The sequence below is a fragment of the Petaurus breviceps genome, unplaced genomic scaffold (genome assembly GCF_028583685.1).
Source record: "Petaurus breviceps papuanus isolate PSGF00001 unplaced genomic scaffold, PetGlider_PUasm1.0 612, whole genome shotgun sequence".
NCBI classification, from domain to species: Eukaryota; Metazoa; Chordata; class Mammalia; order Diprotodontia; family Petauridae; genus Petaurus; species Petaurus breviceps.
In genome coordinates this window covers 93,554-111,584 of record NW_027186404.1, presented here as the reverse complement: position 1 = coordinate 111,584, position 18,031 = coordinate 93,554, and the positions used below count along the sequence as shown (strand labels likewise).

The window sequence follows — 18,031 nt, the reverse complement described above, 5'->3', positions numbered from 1 at the left end:
TATTTTTTTTTAAGGCTTTATACTAGATTTAATACTTGAACACTCCAGAGGAGCTACAGAAAGTGCAGGATCCCATTGGTTGATAGACCTTGCTTTAAGGGGCAAAAAATAATGCATCAGCTAGAAATGGTATGTCAGCAGGGGGAGGGGGCTCAGGTTGGGCTAAGCATGGGGCATCCCCACTGACTAAGTGGTCATAAGATGGTCACTTGCTCATGTTGGACAAGAGAGAGTGGTCCAGAGATACAAAAATAAGTTGGGAGATTTTCCCTGTGATTGAGTCACATCTTCCATGCCGGGTTTGGTCACCACAAGAAGGAAAAACAAGCGTGGAAGACCTCTAGTTAGCTTCCTATGATTAAGTAAGTGAACTAATAATCTGCAGTTCACAGTTCTGGGGCCTAAGAAACAGAACTTAAAATCACCACTCCTAGGGAATTATGTCAAACTGATTAATATTGATTGGAATAGAGTAGGGGACCAAATGAATCATTTCTCACACTATCACCAAGAACAGTTATAGGCCCCCTATCAACTGATTTCTCCCCAGGGAGACTGAGAATAGGATGCTCCAAAGTTAAACAGGAAAACATTTTAAAGTATTTTTATTGTCTATTCTCTGTAGACAAGACAATGTCTATTCTTTTTTTTCCTTTTTGGAGGGGGGAAGGCAGGACAATTGGGGTTAAGTGACTTGCCCAAGGTCTCACGGCTAGTAAGTGTTAAGTGTCTGAGGCCAGATTTGAACTCAGGTCCCCTCCTGAATCCAGGGCCAGTGCTCTATTCACTGCACCACCCAGCTGCCCCTATAATATCTGTTCTTTAACTCTGTCAAAATTGGGCAGTAACAATTTCACAATAGAGACCAGCAGTGACTTACAATGTTTGCAGATGACTTCATCTGGACTTTTGACAGTATATTATCATTTCATCTGAGAACTTGTCATTAGCAATGTAGTGAACAATACCTGAAAGATAAGAACTTCTTATCTTACCCTCAAGAAGTCTGCATTCTATTTGGGGAACCAATGTGTATGGTGAAAATTTAATACAAAATACATACAAAGTAATTTCCTAGAGGGAGGCCACTCCCAGCAATAGGGAGGATCAGGACAATATTCCTGTAGAAGATGAGCTTTAAAGGAAGCCTGAGATTCCAAAAAGTAGAAGTGAAAAGGGAGTACATCTGGGCACAGGAATATGCAAAAGTGTGGAGGAGGAGATGGAATATCCTACATGAGGAACAATAGATGGGAAAGTCTGGCTGTGATACAGAATATGGAGGACAGTAATGAGCCTGAAAAGGTAGACTGGAGACAGATTGTAAAGGGCTTCCAAAGCTGAACAAAGGAGGTTGTTCTGTTACCCCTCTAGGCAGGAGGGAATCACTGGAATGTACTGAGTAGGGGAGTAACCTGAACAGACCTGCACCTTAGGGCTATCACTTTGGCAATGGTGTGGAAGATAGATGCAAGAAAGGAGAACATTTTGTTGTTGTTATTGCTCAGTCTTGTCTGACTCTTCATGACCCCATTTGGGGCTTTCTTGGCTAGGATACTGGAGTGGTTTGCCATTTCCTTCTCCAGCTCATTTTATAGATGAGGGAACTGAAGTAAACCGGGTTAAGTGACTTGCCCAGGGTCACACAGCTAAGTGTCTGGGGTCAGATTTGAGCTCATAAAGATGAGTCTTCCTTACTCAAGGCCCAGTATTCTATCCATTGTACCACCTAGCTGCCCCAGTTGAGTAGGGGTGTAACATGATCAGACCTGTACTTTAGGGCTATCAATTTGGCAACTGTGTGAAGGATAGATGCAGGAAAAGGGAGAAAATAAATGCAGGGAAAACAATTTAGGAGGTCATTTTAACAGTCTAAGTGAGAGGTAATGCTGTTCATCCTTCATTCCCAAAGAGGACCAATAATTTCATGAGGGGGATGCCTTGACTAACACGTGAATTGGATTTAAGTGAGGCAGAGCTGCAAAAAGGCATCATCCTCATTCCATCCTCCATAATCCTCTGAGTCCAGAGGCAAGACAAAAGTCAGGATGATTAGCCATGGCCCAGGATGCAGAGAAAATGAGAGTCTGAACTAGCACGGGGGCCATGTTAGCAGAGAGGGGATAGGTGTTGTGAAGGCAGAATCAATAGACCTTTGCTGCTGAATAGATGTGAAGAGTGGGGGGAGGGGAAGAGAGAATGACTCCAAGGTTATAAATCTAGAAGACTCGAATGATAATGTCTTCATAAAAAGTATAGAAATTGGAAAGAGAAAAAGAATTTTTTAAAGGGGGAGGATAATAAACTATATTTTGGATATGTTGAATTTGAGATGCCCACCAGACATAATTTGGAAATGTCTAATAGGTAATTGATGATATGGGACCAGAATTAAATAAATTTTAGGGGGGAAGGAGTCAAGATGGCGGAGTAGAAACAGGACTTCTGTGGGGTTCCCGCTCCCACCTCCTCCAATTCATGTAGGGGGAGACTCTGAACAAACTTTGGAGCCACAAAACCCACAAAATGACAGAGAGAAGCTAACATCCCACTGAGGACAGCCCGGCAGGCCAGCAGGAAGCGGCCAGCACACAGCATGTTGGGAGCTGAGCCCAGCCCCTCAAGCCAGAGGTTTTAGCCTCAGGGAGGGCCTGACCAGCTGCTGGCTGGAGGGACTTCAGATCACCAGCAATGGTGGCAGTTTCCAGAATTGTCAACCCATAGATGCTAAGAGCAAATTGAGAGGTCAATGCAGTATGGACCTTGTGAACCAGGAGTTCAGGAGTGTGGTCAGGCCTTTACCCCCTGGAGGGAAAAGTGGCTGAGGAGCGGCTGCTGTGCAGCCGCCACCACATGGCTGGCTCAAAGCTCCTGGTCTGCACATTGTAGGGGGACCAAGCAACCAGTCTGACGGGTAATCACTCTTGCTTTAACCTGCTTGGATCTGGATTGTGATCTAGGGTGGAGGTCCCGGGGTGTGTGATCAGTTTGCCGGAGTGTGGGGAGGCTTCAGAGAGGGCACCCAACTAATAGCTCCAGCAGCTGAGAAAACCCTAGTGATTGGGACAAAGCTCCCCCCTCTGGTAGCGGAGTTCTACTATGGCAAAAAGCTCAAAAGTAAAGTAATTGAGTGGCAACATGAGCAAATGAGGGAAGCAAGGCAAGCACAGCAGTCCAACTTTGGATTCCTTTTTTGGGGACAAAAAGGATTTGGGCATGGAACAGGAGGAAGACAGCAAAGTCAGAACTCCAACACCAAACAGGCCATAGAAGAGCTTAAGAAAGATTCTGAAAACCAAATAAGAGAAGTGGAAGAAAAGTTGGGAAGAGAAATGAGAATGATGCAAGAAATAATGAAAAGAGAGTCAACAACCTTATTGAAGAAAATAGCACCTTAAAAATAGACTAACTTAAATGGCAAAAGAGACTCAAAAAGCCAATGAGAAGAATGCCTTAAAAAGCCAAATTTGCCAGATGGAAAAAGAATCTCAAAAGCTCACTGAAGAAGAATCATTCCTTCAAAATTAGATTGGAGCAAATGGAAGTTAGTGACTTTATGAGAAATCAAGATAATTTTAAACAGATCTAAACAAATGAAAAATAGAAGGCAATGTGAAATATCTCATTGAAAAAACCACTGATCTGGAAAATAGATCCAGGAGAGATAATTTAAAAATTATTGGATTACCTGAAAGCCACGATTAAAAAAAGAACCTAAAAATCATCCTCCAAGAAATTCTCAAGGAAAATTGCCTTGATGTTTTAGAACCAGAAGGCAAAATAGAGGTTAAGAGAATCCACCAATCACCTCCTGAAAAAAGATCCCAAAAAGAAAACTCCTAGGAATATTATAGCCAGGTTCTGGAGTTCCCAGATCAAGGATAAAATATTACAAATAGCCAGGAAGAAACAATTTGAATATTGTGGAACACAATCAGGATAACACAGGATTTGGTAGCTTCTACACTGAGGGATCAAAGGGCTTGGAATATGATATTTTGGAGGTCAAAGGAGGTGGGATTAAAACCAAGAATCACCCAACTGAGTAATATGTTTCAGGGGAAAATATGGTCATTCAATGGAATAGAGGACTTTCAAGCATTTTTGATGAAAAAATCAGAGTTGAATAGAAAATTTGACATTCAGATACAAGAAGCAAGAGAAGCATGAGAAAGTAAACAGGGAAAAGAAATCATAAGGAACTTATCAAAGTCTTATGTTCCTTATATCATATCATATTATATTACATTATAATATTACTTATATTTTATTTATTTATCATATAATATAAGTATTATATGTAATACTTATATATTACTCATATTCCTACATGGAAAATGATAATTATAATTTATGAAATTTTTCTCAGTATGAGAATAGTTGAAGGGAATAGAAATGTGTCTAAATATACGTGTATATATATATATATACATATATATGTCTATATAGGAGGGTATATGGGAGTATGAATACATAATGTGTATATATGTGTACAGGTATACATAGACAGAGGATACAGAACCAGTTGAATAGGAAAGGATAATACTTAAAAGGTGAAATTAAGAGGAGAGAGAAGAATATAATGAGAGGAGATGGGGAGAGAGAGAATGGGGTAAATTATCTCATATAGAAGAGGCAAGGGAAAACTGTTACAATGGAGGGGAAGAACAGGAAGGCAAAAGGGAATGAATCAACCTTATTCTCAATGAACTTGGCTCAGGGAGGGAATGACATACACACTAAATAGGGTATCTCACCCTACAGGAGAGTAGGAGGGAAGGGGATGAGAGGGGGGATAATGGAAGGGAGGGCGGACTGAGTGGGGAGGGAATTTGGAAGCACCCACTTTTGAAAAGGGACAGGATCAAAGTAGAGAATAGGACAAGTGGGGGGATGGGATGGGATGGAGGGAAATATAGTCAGTCTTTAACAATATATCCACTATGGAAATGTTTTGCGTAGTTACACATATACAACTTATATTGAATTGCTTATCTTCCCAGTAAGGGTGGGTGACGAGGGAGGTAGGGAAAGAATCTGGAATTCAAAAGTTTAAAATCAAACGTTTAAAAAATATATTATTATTATTATTATTTTAAATGCAACTGGAAAATAAGATATACAGGCACTGGGGCATAGAGATCCACTGTGTCCTGCTGGAAAGTTGGAGGGAGGATAAGGGAAGATATGGGAGACAGCAGATTGGGGGAGGGGATATACAGTGGCATCGCTGTTTTGGGGTGGTAAGTAGGGGAAAAATAGGGAGAAAATTTGTAACTCAAAATCTTGTGGAAATGAATGATGTAAACTAAAAAATAAAAAAATAAACTAAAAAAAGAAATATTAGGGCTGGATATAAAGATCTGGGAGGCATATGCATAGACAGAGAATTCAGACAAAGTCAGCGCTCACACGGAGGTCAGAGGAAGAGATACAAGGACACTTTCAAGGTTTTTCTGGAGAACCATATTTGATTGTGTGACATGGTGTAATGGGAATGGGAATTTGAAGACCTTCACTGCCCTTTAATAGATCTATGGGGGAGTATGAAGACCTCCTCTGTTTTGAAAGTAAACTCTGCCCCCTAATAGGCTGAAGGTAATCACATGGAGCCTGTGGTGGAGGGAATTTGCTGAAGGGTGCAGCAGAGCCCACAGGAAGCTTCCCTGCTGTGAAGATAAACTTGATCCCCTAAAAGGCTAAATATAGTCACATGGAGCCTATGGTGGGAGGAGTTTGCTGAAGGGAAGCAGAGCCCACAGGAAGCTGGTCAGAGCTAGTCAGACAGTGGGGGACAGACGATGCTCAGGCAAGAAGTCAGATAGGCTCATGAGTAGATATTGATTTTGTCATTGGTTTGTGGAAAGACTGAAGGATGCTATGGCTCTCAGCATTATTATGGCTTTTGAATATCTTTGATGAAATCAGCTTACTAGTTTGGGGATTTGTTTTCTGGTTTCTAAATAAATGCTTCAGTTCTATCCTCTATCTGGAGAGTTTAGTATATTTTGCGATCAAACATCATGCGATACTTATAGTCACAGTCTTTATTGTGATTGTGGGTGCTGTAAATATTGCATTTGTGCTACACATGGGATACACTGGCAGAGGTCTGCCCAGCATGGCATGCCAGCATTGTGCTCTATGAGTGAAGCAGAATTGTAGTAGTTCAAAAGAAATGTGAGAGGCACAAATTTATAGGCATCTCCATTCCTAATGTTCATATGGACTATTTGTGCCCAACCTGCGGCAGAGCATTCTAAGCCTATACTGGTCTGATCAGCCAGTTGGACACGCTGTACCTTGACTCCAACATAGCAATGTCATTTCGGTCCTCTTCGAGAATGAAGGACAACTACCAACCATTTGCACAGAGGTTATTGGTGAACCCCTGGGAGTTAAGGCCAGCGGCAAGAGACAATGTAGAGAGGCCAGAGAAAAGGGCCCAGGAAAGAGCCCAGAGACACCCTCAAGCATCGGAAGTAGGACAAAAATGATGGCCTTACAACAAAGACTGAGAGGAGGCAGCCAAATAGGTAGAAAAAAAGCCAGGAGAAAGCAATGTAAGGAAAATCTACCCAGAAAAGAGATGGTGTTTAGAAGGAAGGGATGCTTTTTTTTGGGGGGGGGGGTCAAGAAAAAGGACTAAGAATAGGTTATTGGATTTTAAAATGCAAAGATAACTGTGGAGAACCATTTCAGTTGAGTGATGAGGTTGGGAGCCAAATTGTCAAAAATTAAATGAGAGGTAAATTAGTATTGATTCTTTTTTTCTAGGGGAAGAAGAATGATGTGGAATGATAGCTTGAGGGCATGCTAGAATCAAGTGAAGAGTTTTTAAGGATAGAAGTGATGAGGGCATGTTTGCAAGCAGGAGGGAAAAATCTAATGGACAAGAAGAAGTTTAGTACTAGGAGGGAATGATTGAAGGGTCGAACTCTCAAAAGATATGAGAATGAATGAGGTCAAAAATACAAATAGAAGGGTTGTTTTTTGCAGGGAGAAGGGACACCTCTTCCTTCTATTCTGGAACAAAGGTGAGAGATGATATTGAGGTAACTTGGAATGTGGAACTGGAGAAAGGAAGAGCTCAGGATGGATAGTCTCTATTTTTTTTTGTCCAGCTCTGTATCCACTATCCAGTGCTTCTTAAACTATGAATCAAGACCCCATATGGGGTCACAAAAAATTTGGCAACAGTTAAAGATTTCTGAATGTGCAACAACCCAAAACTAAAAATCAAATGTATAATAGATCTGAGGGGTTTCTGGCAGTGCTTGCTTGTGTTGCATTGCACAACTACACTGCAGCCTTGGTTCTGAACGCAAAGCATGGGTACTTTGCACTGCTCATGCCCTTGGGTCATGCAACCACCACAAATGTGCCGAAAATCTGAAAAGGGTTCGTGAGTGGAAAAAGTTTAAGAAGCCCTGCTGACTATATCTCACTAACAGGTGAGATCACATGAAATAAATTTGTTGTGGACTGAAACAGCACAGTTGTGTGACGTCCTCCATCTGGTTTCAGCAGTACATGTGATGAAATGGAGAAGGCAATGGGCAAATTTTTTGGCCTCTGGGGGCCTCATTTTCTTCATCTTTAAAATGAAAGGGTTGAACTAGATGACCCCTAAGGTCCATTCCCACTCTTTATGGAGTGTGTCAGACCCATGACCTCATTTGATCCACAAATACTCTGTGAGATGGATAGAGCAGGCATTATTTTTCCCATTTTAGAGCTGAGGAAACTGAGGTCACATAGCTAGTAACTGGAAGAGACAGGACTCAAAACCAGATATTATGACTTCAATAGGGCTTTTTACCCTACGGAACACTGACTCTCAGCTTGGACAAGCATTCTCAAAGTGGTCAGAATGGGTGTTGTTAACCTCTCTCTGGGGCTGTAAAGTTGATAAAGGGAAATGTTGGACAATATGAGGCAGGACTTTTATTGACATAATTTAAGAGGGCTAAGTGCCATACACCATTGAAATGTGGTTTCTGGTTTATAGGAAAAGAATGCTTGCAGTGAAAAACTGGGATCTAGTCTCTCTGAAACCTGAAAACTGCTGACTTCTGGTAGGGCCATCTGAAACATGGAATTCAGTGTACAAAGTAAGCCTCCTGAGAATAGCATTCAAACCTGAAAATGGGTCTGGGCTGGGGCTGGGAGCTAGCTCACTGAATGACAATCTGAGTGTTATTGCCAAGGGCACCAGGGAATGAGCCAGTTGCCAGGATTCCTGAGGTAGCTGGGTTTGGGTGGCCCTCCAGATCCCAGGCTGTGCCTCTCAGGGATTAATGATTGTTTGTCCAAGCATACACCTGAGCACTTGTTTGCTTTAAAAAAAAAAAAAGCTCAGTTGTTGTGTGTCTACATTCTCAGTTAATACTGTGAATAGATTGCTGCTTTCTACTAATCTGGGGCCAGCCTCTCATTAACAACAATAATAACTCAGGTTGCTATAGCTTTTCAAAGTTTACAAGGTGTTTTCCCCTATAACAACCTGATGAGGTAGGTAATATAAGCATAATAATCATGGTGTAATGGAAAACAAATCAGATCTGGAGTCAGAACAATTGGGTTCAAATCCAGGCTCTGTTACTTACTGTGACCTTGGATAAATTACTTAATGATTCTAGGGTTTTGGTTCTTCATCTGCCAAAATTAAAGGGTTCAACCTGGCTAAGGTCCCTTCCAGTTCTAAATCATATGATCCCAACATTGTACCCCTCTGAGAGTATTCAATGGGGAAGTCTGAGACCTAGACAAGGTTTCTTTCAGTTTTCACTGGTTCTGTAGAGGGAAGTGGAGTCTACTCCCTCCCATCAAAACCCCAATTCCCCTTACATCCCCCAAGGAGAAACCCAAAAGGTTTTTGACCTTGAAGATATAGGAAAATGGCTTTGACACAATACTAGCTAAGGAGTGAGGACAGAACCCTGGCAAAGATCCTTGTGCTGAACTTTTCCAAAATGGGCCCAAGGGGCTGGTCAAGTAGCTGCTGCTCTCCTAACAAGGATAAGAGGAACTTTAAGGTTTGAACGCATTTGCTGTGCAGAAAATGGACAGCCCTGAAACCTCTAGTACCCATCAGACAGGCATCAATGAGTGTCTTTGGGTGGGACTAACTAGGTCCTTCCCCTTTCTCCAACCCAATGGGAGTGGAGACCAACTCCCCAAAGCTCCCTTGTGGGGGGATATGTACTGAGTGGCCGGCATTTAGAAATATTCCCTCTTTGAATAACATTTTGAGTTTCTTATTATACATTCAAAACTGTATTAAAACCACAAAGTTAATCAATGACAGCTTTGTTTACATAAATGCATGCAGAGGTATTGTAAAGGGCTGAGGGATATTTCTGCAAGAGAAAGAGATTTAAATTATTGGGGTTTTGTACATGCAGTTTGGATTTTGTGGTACAAAATGACTAGGAATTCAGAGCTACACATTTAACAGAAATGAGAGAAAGAGAGACAGAGAATAGCAGAACCAGATAGACAAGCAGACAGAGACAGAGAGACAGAAGGGAGAGAGACAGAGACAGAGAAAGGAGAGAGAAAAAAAACATTCCCTGGGAAGATACTGCTAGTAAAGTAGGCCAGTGCTGTTATAAAAAGCAAAGAAAGAGCTAAGGACAGCCATTTTTCCCTTACCCTTAGAAAGCAATGTGTCTTGGGTTTGAAAGGAAGGCAACACCCTAGAAGAACAGGGAGTTATTAAGAAATGAATAGGGAGAGATTACTTCAAGGCATGAGTCCCCAGAAGTCAGGGGTGATTGACAGCTCAATTTGCCATCCCTGCCATGGTTCAGACCTAGTGGTTATATGTGGGGGCTCACCTGAGACTAAAGTTTTTCTTTCTATTACTTGTTCTTTGAGGTAGATTTTTCCCAGCATTGCTTTGGCAGTACTCTCATGCTGATTTTTAAAATATTCTTTCCCTTTGAGGCTCTTAAGTTTGGAAATGATTTTAGCTTTCCTTGCTATTTTTTGAAGAATATTTTTTTCTTTTGCCTTTCATAATTTTTAAGGAATATTTAGTTGAAACTGTTTATCATCTCCAATTTATCCTACACACACACACACACACACACACACACACACACACATACATCTTGTTTGTACAGTTGTTTACCCATAGTCTTTCCCATTTGAGGACAGGGACTGTCTTTTTTTGTATACCTTTTTCTTTGTATACCAATGCTTCTTGACTAAATTTTTTTTCCACCTAAGTCTTGCAGTCCAGTTTTTTTTTAATCCTATTTTAAATTTTATTTTTGTTTTGCTATGTTTGGGTTTTGTTTTAGCTTCACAGATGTTCTTATTTTCTATCATAATCAATTTGTTTCATTTTATGTCAAATTTAGTGCTGCCAATAACATAATAAGTCCATGTTTTGCTAAGATTATATACACACATATATATACACACCTATATATTCATATATATGCCAATAATATTGATTGGGATGCAGTAGATTAGTTACATACCAATTACTGGCATATGAATGTGCTCTTGTGTTCTATTAATTGCTTACCTATTTGGTTATATATTTAGTGTTTACTAAATGATTCATTATTTTACTTTTTTAGTGCATATGATGCTACATGTTGAGTGCTTAAAGAAACACTGTCATTTCAGATGTCCCTTATGAAACAATCTTTTACAAATATGGAGGCATCTTCAATTGGGGAATGACTAAACAAGTTGTGGTATATGAATGTGATGGAATACTATTGTGCTATAAGAAATGAGCAAATGAACTTCATAATAACCTGGAGAGACTTATATAAACTGATGCTGAGTGATGGGAGAAGAACCAGAACTCTGTACATAATTACAGAGACATCATATCTGTGATGACTAACTCTGATAGACTGGGCTCCTCTCAGCAATGCCAGGCTATAAGACAATTCCAAAGGACTCAAGGTTCTACATCCAGAGAAAGAAATACAGAGTCTGAATGCAGATTGAAGCAATCTACTTGCTCTCTCTCTCTTTTGTTTTGTTTTGTTCCTTTTTTCGTTGTTCATTCCATTGGTTATAATTCTTCTTTACAACTTGACTAATGTTTTATGTGAAGATATTTGTAGGACCTAAATCGGAATGCATGCCACCATGGGGGAAAGGGGGAGAAAATTTAGAACTCAAGGGATTGTGGAGCTGAATGTTGTAAACTAAAAGTAAATAAATTTTAGAAAAGTATGAAGACAGCATGTGATGTGTATTGCCATGGAATGGATATAAAAGCACATAGAGGCCTACTGACATTAGGAGTAGACCCTGAGTATAAAACAAAAGGGTATCATGAGTTTTGAAAGGATACATAAATAGGGGACTAGTTTAATGGTTTAGAGTAAAAAATATGGTGACTGCTTCTCCTATAGATAAGGAGGAGGAAGTAGGAAATATATCTAGCTACTGATCTCTAACCACCCTTTGAGAAAGAGTAAAGGAATTGAAAGATTTCGTGCTCAAGAAGGTTTGCCAGTGGAGCAATTCAGAGGTATGTTTATATCAGAGGCAGGAGGTGTAGGCACTCATTAGACATTCAGAATCTTCTTGGGAAGCATCCCTGTCCTCCTGGGGAATAATTAGCAGAGGTTTGGCCTGAGCATGCTGTAGAATAACTAAAAGGCCAGAAGAGGTCTGTGGGAGACAAAATGTGTCATCCAGTGCAGAGGTTGACAAACTATGGCCTACAAGTCAAATGTGGCTCATCACTTGCTTTTGTAAGGCCCTCAAGCTAAGAATGTCTTTTACATTTAAACGTTTTCCATTTTAAAATATAAAAAACACTCAGCTTGTAGGCCATACAAAAAAGGGTGAATCTGGCCTATGGGTTGTAGTTTGTCAATCTCTGATCCAGTATAAAGTATCAGAGGACCCACTTTTGAATTTGTGAAATTTTTGGGAGCAGAAAAACCTATAATCACATATCAGGAATGCCTGCAAAAACTGGAATGGCTTTTGGGCCTGGGCTGAGTGCTGAGATGGCATTTGCTGCATTCAGCAAAACAATTTAACACATAGAATTGCTGTCCAAATTTGAGATGTGAAAGGTTCCCCTACTATTAAGACTTATAGTAAAAGGAATGATACAGTCTGAGAGAAAAATGACCCAAATCAGCAGAAGACTACAAAGATGGTCTGGCACAAGACATGTCTAGAAAGTGCCTTATTAGAGAATAAACATTTGATTATTGTGCAGTTACTAGAAAAAGTTTTTTAAAATCGAGTGTGGAAATGATTGATGAATGTATTCAGAAAAGGATTACAAAGTTGGCACATGAAGACTGAATTTCAAAGAATCAGCATAGAGAAATGAAGAAAAGATCAGGGATGAAGATTATACCAGATTCTAAAAACAGAAAGCATGACCTCATCATCATTTGTTCATGGGTCTATCCTATCTAGAATCACTGGACCAGGGCTGCTAGGTGGCTCAATGAGTAAAGCGCTGGCTCCGTAGTTAGGAGGACCTGAGTTCAGTTCCAGCCTCAGATACTTAACACCCACACAAAAACTAGCCATGTAACCTTGGGCAAGTTACTTAACCCCAATTGCCCTCCTAAAAGCAAAAATAAAAAATAAATTTTAAAAAATAGAATCATTGGACCATATAGTGAAGGGATACTCAAAACTGAGAATGTGGCATGTACCACTCTACATAGGGCACCTTGAATGACTATCATATCACAATCATTTTGCAAGAGATATTTGGGACAAAGACTTTTATGTCTATTCTAAAATTAGGATTTTGTATACTGAATGCCAAAGACCACTCATATTTGGGATACATCAAAGTAAACCTGAAGCTTCCTAAGGAAGTCATTGGCATCAAGAGGAAGGTAAACACCAATCCATCAACTATTGCTGGTGTGTCAACATTGATCAAGACTAATCCTGGTTACAGGGGTAGTCAGGTGGCTCAGCGAGTAGGAGCACTGGTTCCAGTTGGGATGACCTGGGGATCAAATCCGGGCTCAGATACTTAGCACCACACCCAGAAATAACTGGCCATGTAACCTTGAGCAAGTTACTTAACCCTGATTGCTTAAAAAAAAAAAAAGACTAATACTGGTTAATTGAAGGTATTGGCAGGTTAATTTAGACAACAAACTGGGACCTGATATCTTCACATTTTAACCATCACCGCAGTATGTATTTTTGTGGTTGTCTGGCTGATTAGTTGTGTCTTGACTCTTTGAGACTCCATTTGGGATTTTCTTTGCAAAGACACTGGAGTGGTTTGGCATTTTCTTCTCCAGCTTATTTTTCAGATAGAGAATCTGAGCCAAACAGGGTTAAGTGACTCCCTCAGGGTCACATAGCTAGTAAGTGTATGGAGGCTTACAGAAAAACAGAAGCCAGTGGTAACAGTCTACCATCATGAGAATACTAGCAGGCCATTAACAAGTGGAAGAGTTTGGGCCTTCTACAAGACATGTACAGTGTGTGTGTGTGTGTGTGTGTGTGTGTGTGTGTGTGTGTGTGTGTGAACCTTCTTTCCTTGAACCAACCTCTTCATTTCATTTGTCTGTGAAGTACTGAAGGTGAGGACTATGAGAATTAATGCAAGTCAAGAAGCAAGATGATGAACTAAAGCACCCAAGATCCAGCCCTAGAGGGCACCTGATCATTCATATAACATTCATATAACAGCTGAAGTTGAACTCTGCAAGAGAACTCAGTATTGTACCCCATATGCATGTCATGCCAGGAAGCAGATGGTGCTACCTAGGGCATATCACTCTATGACCATAAAAGCACTACATGAAGACTTCAGACATATGGGTAAAAAGAAAACCCTGAAGCTAGTTGGAACCAGATGTTACTGGCCCAAGATGGCAGCAGATGTCACTAAGAAGGGTAAGCCTTTTTCTTTTGTGCTCCTAACTTATTTGGCCTATTTGGAGAATATAAGCTCTAGCAAGACTTTGGAACTTGTCTACTTGACCTGCTTTTTCTTATCTTTATAAGAAGAGAGTACAAACATAAAACCTATCTTAGAGGTGATCCTTTTACCACATAAACATAGGCTTACACAATTAGGAACCAGAAAACTTTCATGGCTGCTCGACTATTGTGAGAGATATATTTCCCAAAATATGAACTTCTTCCTAGGATCCATCCTAAGGCAAAAACTTTAAAGGCATACTAGTCAAGAAAATGTTAGCTTTGATTGGTATCAAGAAATCTAGAACTATATGCTACCATTCCCAAGGAGATCTACAATCCAACAATTTCAAACCCATGTTGCTGAACATGTTAGGAACACAGACACCAGTGGCATTTCTTATACACATGGACAATCCTACTAGGAATGATGGCCGTAGGCTTTATTTACACCATACTTGCTAATAATTTGACAATAGAGGTTGGAAAGGACACAAATATTCTCCAAGTCCCACCCTGGGCCCTTGTGCATTAGTGAGAGGTTACTCCATCTAGCCAGTCACAGGATCCAGATTGCATCATCTTCCTGTCATGATGCCCAGGGCATCCACTCCTGCTGCTGCCCACTCCCAATAAGGACTCTGTCTCCTGCCCTTAGAGCCATGCTAATGGTGAGAGCTCACAACATTTAGACATTTATGCAACCACAGCCACCTGCCTTGTTATTTTCCTTATACATTCATGCATGTGCCTTGGGAAAGGCTGCTTTATTTGGCTATCCTATGACCAACCACCAGGCCTGTGACTTCACCCTTCCCTGTTCCTTATTTCCCTTTGTATTTTATTTCCTCCATTAAAATTTTAGCTTCTTGAAGACAGGGGCTGTCTCTCTTTTATATCTGCATCCCCTTCTCTTAACACAGTACCTGGCACTTTGTAAGTGCTTGATATTTTTTTCTTTTTTTTATTCCTTAGTCACTTCATTCACTCATTACTTCTATCATAACCAGTACAGCTCTCAGCTGAGATGCTGCTATTATTATTATTATCTATTAGCCATAACTTCAGCTAAGAAGAACTCTGACAGAAACAAATGACAATGTGATGCTTGAGTTCATTGTCAAGACCTTGTGGACTGATTGATTTCAACAAGGAGATAGTCATGTTGAGAAACCATGGTGTCCAAAGGACACACAAGTTAGAGGATCAATGGTAAGATACCTTATATTTGATTTTTAAGAGACTGGGCAACTTGTCTATTTACAAAAGAGCCCCAGAGACCCTGGGGGTCCTAGAGTTAGGCAGACTCTCTGATGAGCAGGATTAATAGGATGAACAATTAGCATAGTGGTGGTGGTGTTGTGTTTGTCCTTAGTTTTCCAAGAGGACCATGGCATCAGGGAAATGACATGACTTTGATTTGAATGAGGGACGGCTATGCAAGGTCACCAGCCTCACCTTCTCCTCCAGAGCCATCTGGGTCCAGTGACCAGATATTCATCAGGATAACTGGAGATGACCCAGCATGTAGTGGGAGACCCTGGCCCTTTTAGGCCTAAGGCCTTTTCACATACTCAATTAGAGTGAGGTAATGACTATTCAGGGAATAGGCCTCTTTAAGAAATGTCTTTAATTAGAAAAAAGAAAAAAAAATCAAGCTGGGAGGGGAAGACCCTCAGGGTTGATGTTTCAAAGAGAAACATTCACTCTAAGTCAGGAGGGCCCAAAATACAGCCATTAAGTGAAGCTTGGGCAAGGATCTATTGTGGTCTAATGTATGAGCTTCAGAGTGAACTGGATTTAAGGTTTTGGGAAGGAAGGAAAGAAGGATGGAAGGAAGGGAGGGAGGAAGGAAGGAAGAAAGGAAGGAAGGAAGGGAGGAAGGAAGGAAGAAAGGAAGGAAGGAAGGGAGGAAGGAAGGAAGGGAAGGAGGGAGGGAGGGAGGGAGGAAGGAAGGAAGGAAAGAAGGAAGGAAAGAAGGAAGGAAGGAAGGAAGGAAGGAAAGGTGCCTAGTGACCTCTGAGTAAAGGAGATAAACCACCACTGATTGCCTGAACCCAATCATAGCTCTGAAAATGCTCTTTCATGTGGAGAAGATGCCATGGGTTGGAACCCAACAATCTTGCCTTGAACTGAGAATCTCCCTTCACATGGGAGAGGATTGAAGCCAGGGGAAGAACCTTTCCTACCTAGAATTTTAGCTGCAGAGACTTCCTGGGTGTTGAGAGAAGATGCTGAGCAGCCTAGCTTTGGCTCAGCAGCTTTGGCTTTTGACTGCAACCCTAGAGCTCTGGTGATGACTATGGTCATTTCATACCATCAATTATTTCAGGTATAGGGACAGATAGATCAGCAAGTTGCAGGAAAAATAGGTCTGTGCAGTTGGTGAACAGAGTTAAATTTGGTGTTGCAGAAGAAACTGTAGTTGGCAGGCATGGTTCTGCATGCAAATAGATGAAAATATTAATGTCTACACATGAAATGCTATGTATATCAATGAAACATGACATTTCATATATACATTAATATTATCATCTAATTGCATGCATAATATATGCTTATTTGCTTATGTTAGTGTTATGCGTATCTGTTAGTGATACACTTTTCTTGTTTATCTTATTTGATATTTTATTTTTCCCACTTACACGTAAAAACAATTTTAACACTGTTTTTTAAATTTGAAGTTCCAAATTCTCTCCCTCTCTCCTTCCCTGCTCCCATTGAGAAGACAAGCAAGTTGACATAGATCATACATATGTAATCATGCAAAACATATTTCCACGTAAGTCATTCCATGAAAGAAAACATATGACAAAAAACAAAAAAAAATAATTAAGGAAAAAATATCTTTGATCTGCATTCAGGCTCTAACCAATTCTTTCTCTGGAAATGGATAGCACCTTTCATCATAAGTCCTACATTATCTGTTAGTGATTATCTTGCTGTTATTTTTTGAGTCACATAAATGCTAGTAGGTCTACACATATTCTTTTGCTTTTTGTGTTTATTTGCTTTTGTGCTATAGACATGCATATACTATCATGAGATGCATTTGGACATCTAGCCACTGAAACAGTTGAGCAATGCTTTGCATTGTGTTATATCCACTGCATGTATTGCTAATATACATTTGATGTAAATAGTTTCATGGAATAATCACCTATGCTGTTGCAATAATCCTAATTATTTTAAGTACTGATGTTTCTTTTGATGTTTGTGGTGTATATTTTCATATGTTAAATATATTTTGATATTCTGCAAGGGACTGCAAAATTTCTGACCTGAGGGAGAAATGTAGTACCCTTTCTAGAACTCAACAAAGACAGTGATCTGAGAGGTAGTCATGGTATAAGCTGTGTTGTTTGAAGTGTCTTCTAGTTTTCACTGGTTTTGAAGAGGGTTATGGAGTCCCTCCAATTAGAGACAGTCGAGATTTTGACCTAGAAGCTGATAAAGAATGATGGTGAAATTGGACAGTTTCAGGAATCTACCTGGGTTCCTTATGCTGAATATTTTGAGAGTAATTCAAGCCATGGCCTGAGAAGCTGCTATTCACCTGAATAAAGAGGAGCCCCAAATTCTGGAGGCATTGCTTTGGAGAAAAGGAATGATCCAAATGCTGTGGGTGCCCACTAGATAGGAAACAACAGGTATCAGGGTTTTTTTTTCTGATAGCAGCTGAGTTCATTTCCCTTCCAGCATTCTCCTGGAAGAAGAGGCTCACTCCCTCTCCCTGTTTCCTTCCAGCTTTAACTGAAAGAAGTGCGGTGGGAGAAAGTCCCTCTAGGCTGGAGACTGAGTAGCTGATATTTACAACTGCTTTCTCTTTAAGTGGTAGTTAGAGTTTCTTGTTATGTGTTTCAAACTGAATTAAAACCAGATAGCTCTCAAATCTGTGCCAATTTTGCTTATTTGAATGCTTCTAGGGATATTTGAGAGAAGGGGGGACAAATCCAGAAGGACATCTTAAATGACTGACATTATGTAAATTCAATTTGAATTTTTCCCATGGGGGGGTGTTGAGCCACACTTAAAAAACATGGGAGTTTATTTGCTTAGATAATTGAGGGACAGGAAAAGAGGAGAGAGAGAGAGAGAGAGAGAGAGAGAGAGAGAGAGAGAGAGAGAG

At 40.3% G+C, this 18,031-nt stretch overlaps 1 protein-coding gene across 12 annotated transcripts in view; it reads left to right on the top strand.

Moving 5' to 3' along the window:
* The first annotated feature begins 4,829 nt into the window (after nt 1–4,829).
* Nucleotides 4,830–18,031, top strand: part of LOC138173616 (uncharacterized) — an 81,488-nt gene continuing 68,286 nt past the window's right edge. For 4 of the 12 annotated variants that reach the window (XM_069103661.1, XM_069103657.1, XM_069103660.1 and 1 more), the window contains exons 1-2: nt 4,850–8,114; nt 10,596–13,875. The gene's annotated coding sequence lies outside the window, so the exon portion shown is untranslated. Of the gene's footprint in view, nt 8,115–10,595; nt 13,876–18,031 lie in introns of all 12 variants that reach the window. The other 8 variants (XM_069103663.1, XM_069103662.1, XR_011171466.1 and 5 more) reach the window with 7 other exon arrangements.